Here is a 16,043-nt window from a genome sequence, read left to right as displayed (position 1 = left end):
ACTCAGATAGACATCCCTCTAGTCATCTAAGTGATTACATGATCCGAGTCAACTAGGCCGTGTCCGATCATCACGTGAGACGGACTAGTCAACATCGGTGAACATCTTCATGTTGATCGTATCTGCCATACGACTCATGCTCGACCTTTCGGTCTTCTGTGTTCCGAGGCCATGTCTGTACATGCTAGGCTCGTCAAGTTAACCTAAGTGTTTTGCATGTGTTCCGAGGCCATGTCTGTACATGCTAGGCTCGTCAACACCCGTTGTATATGAACGTATGAATCTAACACCCGATCATCACGTGGTGCTTCGAAACTACGAACTATCGCAACGGTGCACAGTTAGGGGGAACACTTTCTTGAAATTTTAATGAGGGATCATCTTATTTACTACCGTCGTTCTAAGCAAATAAGATGTATAAACATGATAAACATCACATGCAATCAAATAGTGACATGATATGGCCAATATCATATTGCTCCTTTTGATCTCCATCTTCGGGGCTCCATGATCATCATCGTCACCGGCATGACACCATGATCTCCATCATCATGATCTCCATCATCATGATCTCCATCATCGTGTCTTCATGAAGTTGTCACGTCATCTATTACTTCTACTGCTACAGCTAACGGTTAGCAATAAAAGTAAAGTAATTACATGACGTTTAAGTTGACACGCAGGTCATAAATAAATAAAGACAACTCCTATGGCTCCTGCCGGTTGTCATATTCATCGACATGCAAGTCGTGATTCCTATTACAAGAACATGGTCAATCTCATACATCACATATATCATTCATCACATCCTTTGGCCATATCACATCACATAGCATACCTTGCAAAAACAAGTTAGACGTCCTCTAATTGTTGTTTGTATGTTTTACGTGGCTGCTATGGGTTTCTAGCAAGAACGTTTCTTACCTACGCAAAAACCACAACGTGATATGCCAATTGCTATTTACCCTTCATAAGGACCCTTTTCATCGAATCCGATCCGATTAAAGTGGGAGAGACAGACACCCGCTAGCCACCTTTATGCAACTAGTGCGTGTCAGTCGGTGGAACCAGTCTCACGTAAGAGTACGTGTAAGGTCGGTCCGGGCCGCTTCATCCCACAATGCCACCGAATCAAGATTGGACTAGTAACGGTAAGCATATTGAACAAAATCAACACCCACAACTACATTGTGTTCTACTCGTGCATAGAAACTACGCATAGACCTAGCTCATGATGCCACTGTTGGGGAACGTAGCAGAAATTCAAAATTTTCCTACGTGTCACCAAGATCTATCTATGGAGAGACCAGAAACGAGGGGAAGGAGAGTGCATCTACATACCCTTGTAGATCGCTAAGCGGAAGCGTTCAAGTGAACGGGGTTGATGGAGTCGTACTCGTCGTGATTCAAATCACCGATGACCAAGTGCCGAACGCACGGCACCTCCGCGTTCAACACACGTGCAGCCCGGTGACGTCTCCCACGCCTTGATCCAGCAAGGAGAGAGGGAGAGGTTGAGGAAGACTCCATCCAGCAGCAGCACAACGGCGTGGTGGTGATGGAGGAGCGTGGCAATCCTGCAGGGCTTCGCCAAGCACCACAGAAGAGGAGGGAGAGAGAGATGCAGGGCTGCACCAACGAGAGATCGAATCACTTCTTATGGGCAGCCCTATGCCTCATATATATAGGGAAGGGGAGGAGGCTGCGCCCCCTCTAGGGTTCCCACCCCTAGAGGGGCGGCAGCCCTAGATGGGTCTTGGGTGGCGGCCAAGAGAGGGGAGAGGGGAAGGCGCCCCTAGGGTGGGCCTTAAGGCCCATCTGGACCTAGGGTTTGCCCCCTCCCACTCTCCCTGCTCCTTGGGCCTTGGTGGGAGGCGCACCAGCCCACTAAGGGGCTGGTCCCTCACCACTCTTGGCCCACACAACCTTCTGGGGTTGGTGGCCCCACTTGGTGGACCCCCGGGACCCTCCCGGTGGTCCCGGTACGTTACCGATAAACCCCGAAACTCTTCCGGTGACCAAAACAGGACTTCCCATATATAAATCTTTACCTCCAGACCATTCCGGAACTCCTCGTGACGTCCGGTATCTCATCCGGGACTCCGAACAACATTTGGTAACCACATACAAACTTCCTTTATAACCCTAGCGTCATCGAACCTTAAGTGTGTAGACCCTACGGGTTCGGGAGACATGCAGACATGACCGAGACGTTCTTCGGTCAATAACCAACAGCGGGATCTGGATACCCATGTTGGCTCCCACATGTTCCACGATGATCTCATCGGATGAACCACGATGTGATGGACTTAATCAATCCCGTATGCAATTCCCTTTGTCCATCGGTACGATACTTGCCCGAGATTCGATCGTCGGTATCCCGATACCTTGTTCAATCTCGTTACCAGCAAGTCTCTTTACTCGTTCTGTAACACATCATCCTGTGATCAACTCCTTGATCACATTGTGCACATTATGATGATGTCCTACCGAGTGGGCCCAGAGATACCTCTCCGTCACACGGAATGACAAATCCCAGTCTCGATTCGTGCCAACCCAACAGACACTTTCGGAGATACCCGTAGTGCACCTTTATAGTCACCCAGTTACGTTGTGACGTTTGGTACACCCAAAGCACTCCTACGGTATCCGGGAGTTGCACAATCTCATGGTCTAAGGAAATGATACTTGACATTAGAAAAGCTTTAGCATACGAACTACACGATCCAGTGCTATGCTTAGGATTGGGTCTTGTCCATCACATCATTCTCCTAATGATGTGATCCCGTTATCAACGACATCCAATGTCCATGGTCAGGAAACCGTAACCATCTATTGATCAACGAGCTAGTCAACTAGAGGCTTACTAGGGACATGGTGTTGTCTATGTATCCACACATGTATCTGAGTTTCCTATCAATACAATTCTAGCATGGATAATAAACGATTATCATGAACAAGGAAATATAATAATAATCAATTTATTATTGCCTCTAGGGCATATTTCCAACAAGTATTTGCCGGGGCCTGATTTCCTTCTCTTGTTCTGCTCTGTTGTTGGTTCAACGGATGGTTCAGCCAGCCGAAGCACAAAAGTACCTGGTTCCACAGGTAGTTTGAAAGCAGCGCGCTTCGACAGGTAGTTGGTGATGTTGTTCTCCACTCGGGGAACATGCTCCGCCTATATACCATCAAGTCGCTCCTCTAGCTTCCTCACTTCATCCATGTAGGCCCAAATCAATGGGCTTTGATAATCTATGTTGACTTGCTAGACAACAAGCTGCGAATCACCACTGACGATGAGCTTCTTGATCCTGAGGTCTGTCGCGATCCCGAGACCGGCAAGCAACCCCTCATATTCAGCAGTGTTGTTTGTGGACATCTCCCTGGGAAAGTGCATCTGGATTACATAATTGAGGTGATCTCTGGTGGGTGCGACGAGCAGCACACCAGCACCAGCGCCATGCAGCGAGAAAGCCCCGTCAAAGTACATAATCCAGTTGCAACTTGCCTCCTTGCCGGGGAGGGCGGTCTCCTGGATCTCTTCGTCTAGCATCAAGGTCCACTCGGCAATGAACCCTCCGAAGACTCTACTCTGGATTACCGAAGTACTTTCAAACTTCAATCCAAGGCTCGACAGCTCCACAGCCCACTCCACAATCCTCCCAGTTGCATCTCGGTTATGCAATATCTGTTGCAACGGGAGGCGGGTGACGACGGTGATCTCGTTTGCCTGGAAGTAATGACACAACTTCCTCGAGGCCATGAGGAGGCCGAAGAGTAATTTCTGCACATCAGAGTACCTTGACCTAGCCCCCTGCATGAGGGAGCTGACAAAGTAAACCGGGTGCTGCATCATTTTCTTCTTTGGCAGCACTTCATCTGGTTGCGTAGGCCATGCCTTGCCAGCATTGGACCCTGCCGGGGGCCTTTCCTCTTTGTCAACCTCCCTCCGTGCCACTAGTGTGGCACTGACCACTTGGTTCATTGCCGCCAGGTACAGCAGCAACAGTTCATGGGGTTTGGGCGCAACCAGTATCGGTGTAGAGGAGAGGTATTTCTTCAAGTCCCGCAGCGTTGCTTCGGCCTCTGGCGTCCATTCCATTGGGCCCGCTTTTTCAAGATTTTGAAAAAGGGAAGGGCACTCTCAGCAGACTTGGAGATGAATCTGCTCATGGTAGCAATGCACCCAGTGAGCCGGCGCATGTCCTTGATCCGCTTGGGTGCCCTAATATGCTCAATGGCCTTGATCTTGTCTTGATTTGCCTCGATCCCATGCTGTGACACAAAGAACCCGAGAAGTTTGCCAGACGGAACGCCGAAGACACACTTCTCAGGGTTCAACTTGAGGTTGATCTTACGCAGATTCGCAAACGTCTCTTCTAGATCTTGTACAAGTGTTGCCCTGTCTTTGGTTTTGACCACTATGTCATCCATATAAGCTTCCATATTTCTGCGTAGCTCGGGCTCAAAACCAATCTGGACCGCCCTTGCAAACATCGATCCAGAACTCTTCAACCCGAAAGGCATCCGTAAGAAGCAATACGTGCCACGTGGGGTGATGAACGCTGTCTTCTCTTCGTCCTCTCTCGCCATGAAGATTTGGTGGTACCCCGAGTAGGCATCAAGGAATGATAGCAGATCACACCCGGCCGTGGAGTCAACAATCTGGTCAATGCACGGCAACAGTAAAGGGTCCTTGGGAAAAGCCTTATTGATATCTGTGTAGTCAATACAGAGCCTCCACTTCCCATTCAACTTGCGCACTACTACCGGATTACCAACCACGTCGAATGGAGTACTCCTCTCACCAAACCTGCCGCTTCCAACTTCCTGATCTCTTCCGTAATGAACTCCTACCATTCCAAAGCTTGTTTCCTGACCTTCTTCTTGACGGGTCACGCATGAGGACAGACAGCAAGATGGTTCTCAATCACCTCCCTGGGAACGCAGGGGATGTCGGATGCTTGCCAGACAAACACGTCGACATTCCCCCGCAGGAAGGTGACGAGCGTGCTTTCCTATTTGTTGTACAGGGTGGAGCTTATGGTGAAAGCCCCTCCCATGCCATCCTCCTCGACGGACACCCTCTTGGTCTCTGGTGGCATAACTCTGGATTTCTTTCTCATGCCGGTGGAGCTCTCTGGCACGTCCTCGACGGGAGCACAACACTTCGAAGAGGTGCGCTTGCCGGAGTGGGTGCGAGAGGTCTTGCCGGTCTTCTTCCCTATCGGAGCTCCAGCGGCCGGAGCTAGTGCCTTGGCGGCAGTCATTGCAGTTGCTTCCCAGTAGAGTTGGTCGGCGCAGATTAGTGCATCCTTCTTGTCAGAGGGGATGGTGATGATGGTCGGCCCCGACATCTTCAGCATGTTGTAGGAGTAATGCGCCGCCAGCATAAACTTGGCTAGTGCCGGGCGGCCGAGAATCCCGTTGTAGGGTAAGGGTATCTCGGCTACATTGAAAACAATCCTCTCCATCCTATAGTTTAACTCACCTCCAAACGTCACGGGCAGCGTGACCTTACCCTTTGGCTCACTCCTCCCATGGTTGACCCCTTGAAACATGCCCATCTCTTCAAGGTCTCCATCAGGAATCTGCAGCATTTTGATCACAATGGGCGAGATCAAGTTCAGACCTGCCCTGCTGTCAACTAGCATCTTCGTCACCTTAAGGTTGCGTATTGTTGGCGAGACCAACAACGGCAAACACCCGACCACAGTCGTGCAGTCAGGGTGGTCCTCGGTGTCGAAAATGATAGGCATGCTGGACCATTTCAGTGGCCTGTGAGCATCGAGGGATGGTTCCGTTGCTGTAATCTCATGCGCCCACTGCTTGAGTTGGCGGTGAGAAGTGTGCAACGAGCGCCACCGTCGACGCACATGGCCTCCGTAGCCTTTTGGAACTCGTGCTCGCCGGACTCGTCATCCTCGTCATGATCATCATCTTCTTGCTTCTTGTCACGGCCCCGGGCGGGCCTCTCTTGCTAATTATCCTTTTCGCGGCGGCCTCCTTGGCTGCCACGCTTCTTGCCAGACCCCTCGGCACCATCTTGGCCCTTCTCCTTGTCCCGCCTCTCATACTCGGCTTTTGCTTCTCAGCAAGCAGCTCGACTTGCCGGCAGTTTTGGAGGTTGTGGCCCTTGGTGCGGTGGATCTTGCAATAATTGCTTGTCGGAGGCTCCTGGCTTGTCGGCAGCCACCAAGGCCTGGCAAGTGGTGCACCCGACAATTTCCTTGCCGGGGTCGTCTGCCTTGGCCTTCTTGGCAGCACCGGTGTCCTCGTATCCCTCGACAGCAAGCATGGTCTTGCCCTTGCGCTTCCTATTGCGGCGCCGTCCTTTCTTCGTCGGGGTGGCCGCGTCTTCGTCTGTGGAGTCGGTTTCTGCGCCGGTGTCCTCGCTGGGGTACTTCCTCCCCTCTTCCGCTCGAGCGCACCTATCAGCCAGAACATAAAGTTCGGCCACATCCTTGACCTTGTTCATCGCCAGCCCTTCATGCATCTTGAGGTTGCGCACATTCTGATGGAATGCGCTGATCACGGCGGCGGGATGAACATCTGGGATGTTGTATTGCACCCGGCTGAACCTCTATACGTACTTGCGCAGGGTTTCACCTTCCTTCTGGGGATGATATGCAAATCACTTTCCTGGCCATGAGCTTGATGGCGTCTGGTAAAGGCGCCAACGAACTCATGGCACAAGTCCGACCAAGAAGAAATGGAATCCGCCGGCAAGTGCATCAGCCATGACATGACATTGGGTTTGAGTGCCAGCGGGAAGTAATTGGCAGGCACCTTATCGCCTGGGGCTCCAGCAGCTTGCATCGCGACGGTGTAGATGCTGAGGAAATCAGACGGGTGAGTCTTGTTGTTGTACGTCTCGCCAACATCTGGCTTGAACGTGCGGTCAGAGGGCTACTGGAACCGCCGTACCCCACGGGTGAAGGCCGGACAACCCACCTCATAGGGTAGGTCACTAGAGCCCCACGGTGTTGGGTTTTCCATAGTAGGCCCCGCACACGTATCTGACTGGTGGCGCGCATCGCGCCGATGTTCGATGGTGGTTCGAGCATCTTCACGGTCCCGCTGTCGAAGAACTTGGTGCTGACCGTGGTGGGTCCATGCTTCAGACGATGCTACGTAAATGTTATCACAAGCGTCATCACGATGGATCCACACCCGCGGTGGCCGGCGTGGAGGAGGAGAGTGCACCGTGGCCGTGGCGCCCCCGATCCTTCCACCACTGGCATGCGGCGGTTCGACGGAGCGCCGGCCAGAGAGCCCCGCCGGCCGCGGCTCATCTTTGTTGGCAACGCCGACGAGGCTTCAGATGGTGGCTCTCCACTCAACGAGTTTCTCCGCAGCAGGAGGAAAGTCGAGGAGCAACTGCGCGCGTGCAAAAGCTTCCGCCGGCGTGGGTGGTGGGGAAAGCTGCATGGACCATGATGCTCTCTAACTTCTAACCACGTTAGAAGGAGCTCTATCACAGCCTATCGGCTGTATGCCGTTTTCTCCAGCACTTCGGCGTGAATGATGCACATGACTCTTCCCACGACGGTGCCCAGGGTTGCCAGCGTGGTGACGCTGCTTGTGATGCACAACCTGGGAAGAGTGCATCGGGGCGCTAGCGTAGGCGCCTCGGAAGTCACCTTGCCACCCGTGGGTGGCACGACGCCGCCCCTGGAGGGCCCCGCGCCACCTGCGGGGGGCCTGGCTCCGTCTTTGGATTTGGTGGCGTGTGGCCCGTCGTCTTGCGCACGAACGACGCCGCGCGCCCAGCTTTGGCTGCCAGTGTCGGCGTTCTGGGAACGGGGGTCCCATACTTGCCTGCCTGCGGCCCACGGCTTGGCTTTGCTGGCAGGCCTGTACGGCCCATCTTCATCAACAAGGAATCAAGACCCTCACGAGGGGCCAAGCCTCGCGAGGTGGACGACACAAGACCTCCTCAGGAGCGGCCTCACCAGCCTGGCTCGTGAGGGGCGGAGAGTTCAAGGCCGGGAAAACCTCGCGAGGTTCTCGTGACATAAGCCATGATGATCGAGACCAGGTGGGCGCCAGCGCGTGCAGCGTCCTTGTTTCCTCTTTGGTGCAAAGGGGGAAGGCGCAGGCGCGGAGTACCGAGGCATCAAGCAAAGGTTGCCATATTGGTGCAACGAGACGAAGACCGGAAGGACGCCAAGACAGAGGTCACCATGGAGCCCAAGACGGCGTCACCCCTAGGGCCTTTGGCAGGCGAAGACTGCTTTTGTCAGGATAGCTTGTACTAGCTCTCGCCTTTCAAATTGGCCGTTGTTGGATCCCTTCCCGCTCAATATTTGGGGAGAGGACCAGGGCCTCTATAATAGTACTAGCAACCACCGTAACTAGAGGGGCAGAAGACAAGACAAGGGAGGGAGAGAACACAAAGAGGAGACGGGTCAAGATCAAAACCCTAGGCCGCATCCTGACACAGACAAGAACACTCAACCTCAGGAAGCTGTAATTCCCCTTGTACTGTTCATCCTCAGCCCAAGAGGCAATCCACCACCACACTGGAGTATGGTATTACACCACAATGGTGGCCCGAACCAGTATAAATCTTGTGTCCTTCTGTTGTGAGTTCGTCGAGTTAGTTCGTGAGATCTAGGCTAAGTTAGGACGCGGATAGATAGGGGGGGAGATCTTCTCGTGCACCCCAGTGTTCGAACCTTAAGGGTTTTGCCGGAACCCGTGATCCGACATTTGGCGCACCAGGTAGGGGTGCGCTGGAGCTTCTTCCCAACCAGATGATCCACCGACACTCCGTGGTTCCGATGTCCGCCTGCCTAGGAGGACTTCAACCGTGCATCTCAGGCGGCGCGCGCACCAAACACCGCGGGGCATGGGCGGCATGGCCCCTCACCCTCTGCTCTTACCTTCTGACAGACGCGAGCTACTGCAAGGGCCGCAAGCCACGCCGCAGCGACGGCGCCGCACACCAGGAGGGAGTAGGAGAACATGCGGGCCGCGCTCACTATGGCACGGGAGCTGATGCGGTGCCGACTGATGGAGACTGGCGGGGATGCACTGCTGGAACGCGTCGCCGAACTCTGGGCCGCAGCGGCCATGGGAGCACCACCTTTTTGCTACCAGCTCACGCCGCAGGCAGCGGCAGGACCCCACGGCAGGCCTCGCCACGCCTGCGTACCCCCTAGTGCGCCTGGGGCCTTCGTCGACATCAGCACAGACCACGGCGGAGGGCGCCCCCTCGCATCCGAGCCACCTCAGATGGGCGCGGGCAGGAGCGTCATCGTGCACGGCCCCATCGGGGCACCGCCCCGCCATCCTCAGGACGGCATGATGGGCCGAGCGACGTGGAGTGTGGGGCACTTTAGCGAGGTCTTCGGAGCAGCGGCCCCGGAGGCCTACGTGCCCCTCATGATGGATCAGGAGTACACGCCGAAGGACGACCTCGGCTCGTTCCTCGGGCAAGGATGGGAGGAGGAGGCGTTAGGAGATGAAGCCTTCCAGGAGACGCCAGAGAGCCCCGCCGACCGCGCCATCGACAACAGATACAGGGTACTGTTAATCCCTCAGGGACAAGCTTATGGTAACCATGAGTCACAGATGAACCAGGTCACGACGTCGAACGATGGTTCCGGCACGGCGATGCCCACCCCGACAGGAGAGACCCACTGGGGCAGCACGGAATGGGCCAGGAGCAAGGCCCCTCCCTGCGTCGCACGGAGCAAGGCAACGCCCGGAGGTTGGCCCTCTGCCGGGGTGGCATCTACGACCTTTCCCCCGGTAGAGGACCCGTGGTCACCGAGGGCGCCGCTGGCGTCCCCTCTGCCCTCGTTGGGCAGTCCTGGTTTCCGGTTGCCCAAACGGTGGCAGGGTGGTGCCAGGTGGGGCCCTCGTCAGGCGATATGAAGTAAGGCTCACGCCTATGAAGATCGCCGCCCGTGACACTCTCACGTAATAATGAGTGGGGCTGTACACGCCCCCGAGCCTCAGGAGAGCCGCCCTCGGGCCTCGGGGGCTCCCTCCCACGCCTAGTGGCAGCACTTAGCTCCGCACTGGTGAGAAGACGTTGAAGACTAGACTAGGTGCCGGGCGCAGCCATTTGCTTTGGATCTCTTTTCTGTAACCCTGCCTTCTGGATTTGGATTTAAGTTGAAGTTGAATTTTCATTTGATGCGCGCGGGGGGGATGCCTTTTCTTGTTCAAGCTATTTCTCGCAGTCTAGTTCTTGCCTTATTTCGGAGCTCGCGCCGGTCGCTCCCCCCTCACGAGCCGGGCTGGGCATGAAGCACGCGAGCCACGCGCGTGCCGAGCCGGGGCTGTCGCTCGCTTATCACACGGCCCTCTCGGGCGTGACGATGAATTCCTCAGGAGATTCTCAGAAACCCACAATCTCTTGAGCCCGTTTTTGGGCTCGTCAAGGCTAAGGTAAACCGCAACAACAACCCTGCCCCAGCATATGCAAAGCTCTTGAAGACCCGTACTCAATTTGACACAGAAGGATAAAAGCTGCAGTTTGTTTACATGAGGGGCTCCCCCTCTCAAAATGCTCTTACAATCTTCCGGGGCCGCACCCAAGTTTTACAGGGTAAACAATAGGGAAACGTGGGATCAGCCGGATATGTCGCTCACCGCGTGCCCCATGTCATCTTCAGACGCGCCGCTGGTGTCGCTGTCACTATCGTTGGCGTTGCCTCCACCTTTGCTGGCGCCGGCGTTGCTGTCATCAACCACGTCTCCTTCGTCCGCCGCAACCACTACCCTGTCTTTGTCAGAAGCGAAGGCCTTGACCAGCGTGTCCACGTGGTCTTCAACCCATCGCGCCAAGTTGCCCCGGATGTCTTCCGGCACTGGAGCAATGGCGGCGTCAAAATGGAAGTTGGGATCAATGTTCCGGAGGTGGCTGAAGACGCGGGAGAATGCGCGCCCATGCGGACTGCGACTCCTCTATTCAACAATCCTGCAAGCCTCTCAGAACGGTTCTGCAGGCGCGTCACCACATTGCCAAAGAAGCGGAGGTGGCTGGCGTAGTCGTTTGTGTGGGGATGAGGAGCATTCTCATCGCAGATATGGCCCAAGGCTATGTTGGACCTATTCCTGAGGTCCTCGAGCATGGTGGCGTGCACGTGCTCCAATGTCCGCCGCTTGATCACTTCGTGCTTGTTCTTCTGCGCGACGGACTCGGCGTCGGCAACTCGCTGCCGGAGGGAGAGCAACTCGGCGCGGGCGGAAGCCAGCTCCGCCTGCGCCGAGGTCAAGGCGGATGCGGCGGCCTCCTCGCGCCGCTCTGCCTCGACCAACATGGACTTGAGGGCGGTAGTCCTGCCAGCGGCCCCAGCTTCCACGAGCTTCAGCTTCAGGTTGTGCCTCCTCTCGAGATCTGGGCGAGCCTCGGCCACCCGGCGGTTGACCTCCTCCTGGGCCCTGGCATCGCGCGCGCCAACGTCGTCCTCCGCCTGAGTGACCTGGCGCTCCCTCGTCTCCAGCCGTTCAAGTTCAAGGCTGCGCTCCACGGCTTCCAACACCAGCACCTCCTCGCGCTTCTGGATCTCTTCCTCCTCGGCGGGCGACCCCCTCAACGGTTCAAGGGCAGCCCTGCGCGCCTCCACCTACTGATCTAAGATAGCGCTCTAGGCTTGGAGCTCCCACACGCGTTTCTCCGCGGTCTCATGACCGCGTTCAGCTTCACGAGCCTCTCTAGAGCTCGGGAGCAGGCCTCACAGGAGGCTGCAAGGGAGGCCTCAGCCTTCATGTTATCCAGCTCGCACTGGTGGCGCACTAGGTTGATGGCCACTTTCAGCCTGTGCCACTCCTCCGCCAACCGGAGACCCTCGGCGTCAAGGCGCGCGTCGACACCCACAAGTTCTTCGCCGAGTCGGTTCATCATGCCCATTGCCCCTGGAAGAGCTCATGACGAACGACGCTCCGCCCGCGCTCGAACTCGAGCGCACGGCCCATCTCGCCCTCTGTTGCGGGGGCTGTGGGCAACACTTGGCGCGGCGCTCCCCCTCTCAGCAGGGGGCTGGGGGCTGGCATAGCCCCAGGTGCCAGCCGGCCCTTGCGAGGGGCCCGAACAGAACAAGGCCCGCTGCTTGAAGAAGACCCCATGATCGAGGCCAGCCAGCTGCCGACGGTGACCAGGGGAGGAGCCCTTGGTGCGCCTGCTGCGCTCCGAGCAAGGCCGTGAAGAAAGGACGGCGAAGGTGCAAGCTCGAGGCGCCTTGATGATGGACCAACTCCCATGGCTAACCCCACGCCGTGGGAAGCGCCTGAGCCTGCGGTGCTCAAGCTTGGCGGGTGCAACGAGACGAGAGGGAGCTGCTTGTCAGGAGATTTCACGGCCTTGGCAGAAGGGGACCTGAGGGGACAGTCGTCAGGAAGTAAGGCGGCACACAGAAGGTCACCAAGATAAGGTACTTACTCGTCAAAGGCGATATACTTCCTCCGTTTCAATGGCCCGAAGGAGCCGCTTGAAGGAAATATGCCCTAGAGGCAATAATAATGTTATTATTTTATTTCCTTATATCATGATAAATGTTTATTATTCATGCTAGAATTGTATTATCCGGAAACATAATACTTGTGTGAATACATAGACAAACCAAACGTCACTAGTATGCCTCTACTTGACTAGCTCGTTAATCAAAGATGATTATGTTTCCAAACCATAGACATGAGTTGTCATTTGATTAATGGGATCACATCATTAGGAGAATGATGTGATTGGCATGACCCATTCCATTAGCTTAGCACCCGATCGTTTAGTATGTTGCTATTGCTTTCTTCATGACTTATACATGTTCCTATGACTATGAGATTATGCAACTCCCATTTACTGGAGGAACACTTTGTGTGCTACCAAACGTCACAACGTAACTGGGTGATTATAAAGGAGCTCTATAGGTGTCTCCAAAGGTAAATGTTGGGTTGGCATATTTCGAGATTAGGATTTGTCACTCCGATTGTCGGAGAGGTATCTCTGGGCCCTCTCGGTAATGCACATCACATAAGCCTTGCAAGCATTACAACTAATGAGTTAGTTGTGAGATGATGTATTACGAAAAGTGTAAAGAGACTTGCTAGTAACGAGATTAAACTAGGTATTGAGATACCGACGATCGAATCTCGGGCAAGTAACATACCGATGACAAAGGGAACAACTTATGTTGTTATGCGGTCTGACCGATAAAGATCTTCGTAGAATATGTAGGAGCCAATATGAGCATCCAGGTTCCGCTATTGGTTATTGACCGGAGATGTGTCTCGGTCATGTCTACATTGTTCTCGAACCCGTAGGGTCCGCACGCTTAATGTTTCGATGACAGTTATATTATGAGTTTATGTATTTTGATGTACCGAAGTTTGTTCAGAGTCCCGGATGTGATCACGGACATGACGAGGAGCCTTGAAATGGTCGAGACATAAAGATTGATATATTGGAAGCCTATATTTGCATATCGGAAGTGTTCCGGGTGAAATCGGGATGTTATCGGAGTACCGGGAGGTTACCGGAACCCCCTGAGAGGTATATGGGCCTTAGTGGGCTTTAGTGGAAGAGAGGAGAGGTGGCCAGGGCTGGGCCGCACGCCCCTCCCCCCCTAGTCCGAATAGGACAAGGAGAGGGGGGCGGCGCCCCCCCTTCCTTCTCTCTCTCCTCTTCCCCCTTCCCGAATCCTATTCCAACTAGGAAGGAGTAGGACTCCTCCTGGCGCGCCCTCCTCCTGGCCGGCCGCACCTCCCTCTTGTTCCTTTATATACGGAGGCAGGGGGCACCCCTAGACACACAAGTTGATCCACGTGATCATATTCTTAGCCGTGTGCGGTGCCCCCTTCCACCATAATCCTCGATAATATTGTAGCGGTGCTTAGGTGAAGCTCTGCGATGGTAGAACATCAAGATCGTCACCACGCCGTCGTGCTAACGGAACTGTTCCCCGACACTTTGCTGGATCGGAGTCCGGGGATCGTCAGCGAGCTGAACGTGTGCTAAAACTCGGAGGTGCCGTAGTTTCGGTGCTTGATCGGTCGGGCCGTGAAGACGTACGACTACATCAATCGCGTTGTGCTAACGCTTCCGCTATCGGTCTACAAGGGTACGTAGATCACACTCTCCCCTTTCGTTGCTATGCATCACCATGATCTTGCGTGTGCGTAGGAAATTTTTTGAAATTACTACGTTCCCCAATAGTGGCATCTGAGCCTATGTTTTATGTGTTGATGTTATATGCACGAGTAGAACACAAGTGAGTTGTGGGCGATATAAGTCATACTGCTTACCAGCATGTCATACTTTGGTTCGGCGGTATTGTTGGACGAAGCGGCCCGGACCGACATTACGCGTACACTTACGCGAGACCGGTTCTCCCGACGTGCTTTGCACATAGGTGGCTAGCGGGTGACAGTTTCTCCAACTTTATTTGAACAGAGTGTGGCTACGCCCGGTCCTTGCGAAGGTTAAAATAGCACCAACTTGACAAACTATCGTTGTGGTTTTGATGCGTAGGTAAGATTGGTTCTTGCTTAAGCCCGTAGCAGCCACGTAAAACTTGCAACAACAAAGTAGAGGACATCTAACTTGTTTTTGCAGGGCATGTTGTGATCTGATATGGTCAAGACATGATGCTAAATTTTATTGTATGAGATGATCATGTTATGTAACCGAGTTATCGGCAACTGGCAGGAGCCATATGGTTGTCGCTTTATTGTATGCAATGCAATCGCGCTGTAATGCTTTACTTTATCACTAAGCGGTAGCAATAGTCGTGGAAGCATAAGATTGGCGAGACAACAACAATGCTACGATGGAGATCAAGGTGTCGCGCCGGTGACGATGGTGATCACGGCGGTGCTTCGAAGATGGAGATCACAAGCACAAGATGATGATGGCCATATCATATCACTTATATTGATTGCATGTGATGTTTATCTTTTATGCATCTTATCTTGCTTTGATTGACGGTAGCATTATAAGATGATCTCTCACTAATTATCAAGAAGTGTTCTCCCTGAGTATGCACCATTGCGAAAGTTCTTCGTGCTGAGACACCACGTGATGATCGGGTGTGATAGGCTCTACATTCAAATACAACGGGTGCAAAACAGTTGCACATGCGGAATACTCAGGTTATACTTGACGAGCCAAGCATATACAGATATGGCCTCAGAACACGGAGACCGAAAGGTCGAGCGTGAATCATATAGTAGATATGATCAACATAGCGATGTTCACCAATGAAACTACTCCATCTCACGTGATGATCGGACATGGTTTAGTTGATTTGGATCACATAATCACTTAGAAGATTAGAGGGATGTCTATCTAAGTGGGAGTTCTTAAGTAATATGATTAATTGAACCTAAATTTATCATGAACTTAGTACCTGATAGTATCTTGCTTGTTTATGTATGATTGTAGATAGATGGCCCGTGCTGTTGTTCTGTTGAATTTTAATGTGTTCCTTGAGAAAGCAAAGTTGAAAGAAGATGGTAGCAATTACACGGACTGGGTCCGTACCTTGAGGATTATCCTCATTGCTGCACAGAAGAATTACATCCTGGAAGCACCGCTGGGTGCCAGGCCTGCTGCTGGAGCAACACCAGATGTTATGAACGTCTGGCAGAGCAAAGCTGATGACTCCTCGATAGTTCAGTGTGCCATGCTTTACGGCTTAGAATCGGGACTTCAACGATGTTTTGAACGTCATGGAGCGTATGAGATGTTCCAGGAGTTGAAGTTAATATTTCAAGAAAATGCCCGGATTGAGAGATATGAAGTCTCCAATAAGTTCTATAGCTGCAAGATGGAGGAGAACAGTTCTGTCAGTGAGCATATACTCAAAATGTCTGGGTATAATAATCACTTGATTCAATTGGGAGTTAATCTTCTAGATGATTGCGTCGTTGACAAAATTCTCCAATCACTGCCACCAAGCTACAAGAGCTTCGTGATGAACTATAATATTCAAGGGATGAATAAGACTATTCCCGAGCTCTTCGCAATGCTGAAAGCTGCGGAGGTAGAAATCAAGAAGGAGCATCAAGTGTTGATGGTCAACAAGACCACT

This window comes from Triticum urartu, chromosome 5 (assembly GCF_003073215.2).
Source record: "Triticum urartu cultivar G1812 chromosome 5, Tu2.1, whole genome shotgun sequence".
Lineage (NCBI taxonomy): Eukaryota > Viridiplantae > Streptophyta > Magnoliopsida > Poales > Poaceae > Triticum > Triticum urartu.
The sequence above is the reverse complement of the archived record's forward strand: the minus strand, read 5'-3'. Positions refer to the sequence as shown.